The 5236-nt window shown below is 26.7% G+C and overlaps 1 long non-coding RNA gene across 1 annotated transcript in view; it reads right to left on the reverse strand.

The window, feature by feature from the left end:
* Nucleotides 1-4545, reverse strand: part of LOC107457556 (uncharacterized) — an 8527-nt gene extending 3982 nt beyond the window's left edge. Inside the window, exon 1 of the long non-coding RNA XR_011636097.1 lies at nucleotides 4144-4545. This is a non-coding gene — a long non-coding RNA (uncharacterized lncRNA). The remainder of the gene's footprint in view (nucleotides 1-4143) is intronic.
* Between the last annotated feature and the right edge of the window lie 691 nt (nucleotides 4546-5236).

Genomic DNA, 5236 nt, shown 5'->3' on the forward strand with positions numbered 1-5236 from the left:
ACACCTAGGTTAAAAATGGATGTTTCCTTTCATAGCAGCATGATTAATCGGAAGTAGCTCTATCTCTAATAATGAAATATTTTATTATTTACTTATTAATGTTAAACTCATATCAGTTGTACCCAATAATTAATGAATTAGTCTTCATTGACATTTTATATTTTATAACATAAAATGTCTCCTCCGTTGACTATTACATCTCCTCCGTGGACAAGGCAGAATTTAAAATACTTTAAATCTTGTAAAAAATAAAATAGAAAACTTGACCATTATTATAAGGACATATAACAAAAATAAATAAAGGCATTTATGTAATTTCTATCACTTTTTTAATTACTTTAATTTTAGAAAATTTTTTAGTCTATTTATACCTTTTCAGTGAGAATGACCCAAATATTCCACAAAAATTTCAGAGTGATATCATAAGTAGTTTCTAAGAAGAGGTACATCAAAAAAGGCCAGTTTTAGCATTATAATGATATATGCCTTACCGACTCCCCTTAATCCACTATTAAGCTTATACAGTATTGAAATTTAAAAGAAAATTTGATCCAAGTAATTTTTCGTCAGTTCGATCGAAGCTTTTTCTCGCAAAATTATAAAAATTGTTGCATTAACCCTCTTTTTCTTTAAGAATATTATACAACCCCAAAGAGGGTTGGCCATTTCTTTTTTGTTGCTTTTTGTAAAGAGATGACTTAATATTTTCACTAATACCCAGTTTTTTCCTTCCAAAGTTATTTAAAACGAAGTTCAATTTAATATGGTGTTTCACATGCTATTTGAAACGTTTTTGTTTTCAATGTACACAATAAAATTGGTTCGATAAATAAGCTCTCACCAGACCGAACTCAATTGCAAAAAAGGGTAGAGCCGGAGAGGGAAAATTCCAAATATGTTTTTGATCCTTTTTCTGTTGGTGTTGTTGTCGTAGGCAAAGGATGCGATTGCTCTTGCTTTCCAGTGGCGCCATCTATGGCCCAAGAATTTGACTTCTGCCGCACTCATACGTCACACGCGCTTATAGGGCTGCCCCATTCATATATCAATTCATTCATCTACAGATCGTGAATTTGACCTGAACGAGAGAACGACCAATCTCCAATTCAGTATCCCCAGAGATATGATTTATTCTGAGAACATGGAGGAGTTTGTGACCGGACGGATTTAACGTGCACCAGTCACCATTCACTACAAGAGGAGTCTTCGGTCGGCTGGATTCGAACTCACGAACATGAGTCCAGCGCCCTGTCAACTAGACTATCTCAGTCATCCTCTTTCTGTAATATTTACAAATAAACAAATGATGGATATTTACTCTTTTTGGCAGTATCGTTCGACACTGCCAAATACAAGGCTATTACCCAGTCATTAGTTGAGATATAACGAGCACAATGTTTTAGATTTTCTATTTTTACTAACAAAATTATGCCAATACATTTCTGCTATCAATAGTTTTTAATTGGTAGTTAAATAGTATAAAGTTGCCTATCTTTAGATTTTTGATAAGTAATTTTATTTTTAAGCAATTAACGTTAAAAGAGTCTTTTAGCGTCATCCTAATCGGTTTTCATCAGTTTAAACTGCAATAAAATTAGATTTTAAGAAATATAAAAATAGAGAAACGTGTAGTTTTAAATTATTTACTTAAAACCGCTAATCGCGTCGTTTTATTTCTTTAAAGTTTTCAGAAAAAAATCATAGAAGGTTTAAAAATTATCAAGTGCTATTTCTCATAATCTACAAAAGCTACTCTTTTATTATCTACAATTTTTTAAAGGTATTGTGCTGTCTAATAATACTATATCATCGAAAGTTTGTTAAGTAAAAAAAGAAAAAGAAAAAACTCAACAAAACGCAAGTCAAAAATTTAACCTAAAGGGCGAGTGTAGATCCCTCTTGAAACAAGTTTCAGATTAAAAAAATTCAATGCAGTCACATTTTCAAAAAACAACCTATAAATTTATTTCAGTTTATAATATCCATAAATACGACAAATAATTCTAGTTAAAATGCGTTGAATATAATATTATAAAATATTATGTTAGGCCAATCGACTCATTCGAATAAATTAAATTTAATAAGTACCAAGAAAAGAACAAGACTATTTTAGAAAATTTTTAGCTTCTGATGAAAATAGAATCTGAAACCCTTCAAAATTGTAGATAAAAATTTTCTCATTTATTTCTTAAATATTTAATTAAATTAACGCATATCAATTAAATGCATAAGTAAGTCAATGTATAAGTCATTCAATTTTGCATAGGTCACTTTCAGAAATATTTCGCAAATTCATAGATGTCGTAAAATCAATAAGATAATTGTAACAACATTCCAACCTGGATTTTTTTTTACCTATAAAAGTCGAAACATTTTTAAAATTTCAAACTGCAAAAAAAGGGGGGGGGAAAGTGAGGGATAGCTATCAAAATCCAAAATCATGAAAGGTTTCAATAAAAAAAATTACAATCCTTCAAATTTTACAATTCTTACTTAATCATCAATTATATTTATTTTTACAATTCCTACATTTGCTTTGTACTGATAAACTAGCAATTAAAAAAACTGAACAAATTTTATGCTTTGTCTTCCGGTTAATTGGCCAAAATAAAGAAAAAGCTACGCTTGAAATGTGCCGAAATAATTAAAATTTTCGAAAACAAAACGTACGAAAACAAAATTATGACGAATTAACTTTACTTCTGAGGATGACGTAATGAAAAGATTAACTTCTGAGAATGACGTATTTTTTAAAATTGTTCCTTTGAAATTTTAATTCTTTTTGAAAAATTCGTAAAAGTTTTCAAATTGTGGGAATACTAAAAAAAGAAAGAAATACTATTAACTATGCACGATTTCTTAATTATTTATGAACGATTAAAATTTAAACTATATGCGTTTTAAGAAAAAAAACATTCTAAAAATTGTATTTAAAAAAATATTTATTAAATAAAAACTGATTTATTATTTCAAAGATTGATTAAACTTAATACTTTTTATTTTGAACATAGAATAAAGAAAATGCTATATTAATAATTAAAAAAAATTTATATATGCTGCAATAATTATTTATATAAAAAAAAATTTCATTAAGTAGTTCATGTTCAACTGAGTGCCAGTGACTCATTTTTAAAAACCTCTCTCCGAAATTTTTATTTTAATTGAAATAAATCATGGAACTTACAAACGTTTAATGCAATGTAAAATGTTAAATGAAACTAGAGAAGAAAAAAATACTATATCTGTCAAAATAAAGTATTTTACAATTGTATTTACTGAAATATTAAAAGTAGATACGTTAATAGATAAATAAAAATAATTAACTATCTTTTTCTAAAAATTTTGAAAAAGTATTTCTGATAGGAATTTGAAGGGAAAAAAAGCCACTATAATAGAAAAAAATAAATAGAAAAGTATTTAAAATTTAATTGATAAATTTAAAATTTATACATCGAATTTTAAATATTTTTCCATTAATTTGAATAGATATATTAATTGAAATTTTGCAGAAATTTAAATAGAAAAATTTAACATTTATCTAGTAAATTTTAAATATTTTTTTATTAATTTAGATAGATAAATTAATACAAATTAAAGATAAATTTAAATAAATAATAAAAAAATTTTATAGAAAAATTTAATAAAAATTATTTAATTATAACAAATAGATAATTTTTGAAGAAAAAATTATGTCATATGAAGTTCAAAAAATATAAATCCTGTAAACATGTGTTAAGCATAAGCACTAATGTGTTAATATTGTTAATCATTATATTTTATTCTTAAGAGTATATTACGTGTAAAATGCATGTATTTAGTATAAGTACGTAAGGTATATGAAAGAATAGTAGATGTAAAGAGCAGTCGAAATTACTGGATGTCTCTGGGAAATTCCCGTTTATCCCGTTTTGCATCTCCTAAGAAAAAAATTTTTTCACTGATGACTTTACAAATTTCTTCCTAATTAACTGTTTTAGATAATGCGCTATTAAATATTAAGTTTTGTTTAAAAAATAGTTATTATTTTAGTTCATTTAATTATTTTTAATAGTTATTTAGTTAACACAAATCTGATCATTCTTAAATATATATGCACTATAACATTAAATGTAAAAATCACATAAAATTAATTACAGTACTCACTAAAACGATTTTTTCTTCGACGTGAATTTCGTTTGAATTCACCAATTTTTCCCACACCATTTCGTGGGGATGCTGCATTCAAAAACTTGCTCTCCATCCTCACAGTTATAATGAAGGATGAGAAAGAAAGATGACAAGAGAAATTGATCCAGGGAAACGGAAACTGAAACTTATCCAGTGGCTGTTACTTCTTTCATTCTCCCTCCCGACGTGAAACGAAGGTAAAAAATAATCTCTTTCATCGAAGTCATCTTCAGACTTATCTCTTTACTTGAACTTTGCCGCAGGCATTTTTTGAAACATACTGCCTAGAAAAGTTGATTTCTGAAGCAGTTTCTGCTTACAGTTATTAGTTTCTGTTTAAAAATGACCTTGTTTCAGTAAGATGTTATCGAACTTTTTATTCTTTTTTTCTTCACCCTTTGTTTGTTTCTTTCTCAACTCTTTTAAACATTTGGTTAAACGTAAAATTTGCTTCAATATTTATAAATATTTTTAGAAGCCTTTCTCAGAGAATAAATAAAATTTTGAAATTAAAAAGAAAGTGAAAATATTGTAATAAAAGATTCATGAATGTAAAAACAAAATATTGTGGAATTTCTTAATTTATTTTGATAAATTAATAATAATAGTTTTTTAAAAGCTCTTAAAATCGAAGCAGCATAACTAGAAAGCAAAAATAATAAGCAAATATCAAAAAATAGTTGATCTTTACCGAAATAAGTATAGTAAAAAAATATATGTGCAATGTGCAAAAAATAAATAAATAATAAAAAATCTTCGCAACTTTTGAATTAATTATCAACTTGGCAATTGCTAAGATTCAATCTTAATTATTAAAGGGGTCAACCTTAAATATGCTAATTTCAACTAATACGAAATCAGAAACAGATGCGTAGTCTGAAAAAAAAATGTGGTGAAATTTATCTTGTTNTCCCGACATGAAACGAAGGTAAAAAATAATCTCTTTCATCGAAGTCATCTTCAGACTTATCTCTTTACTTGAACTTTGCCGCAGGCATTTTTTGAAACATACTGCCTAGAAAAGTTGATTTCTGAAGCAGTTTCTGCTTACAGTTATTAGTTTCTGTTT

This window comes from Parasteatoda tepidariorum, chromosome 2 (genome assembly GCF_043381705.1).
Source record: "Parasteatoda tepidariorum isolate YZ-2023 chromosome 2, CAS_Ptep_4.0, whole genome shotgun sequence".
NCBI classification, from domain to species: domain Eukaryota; kingdom Metazoa; phylum Arthropoda; class Arachnida; order Araneae; family Theridiidae; genus Parasteatoda; species Parasteatoda tepidariorum.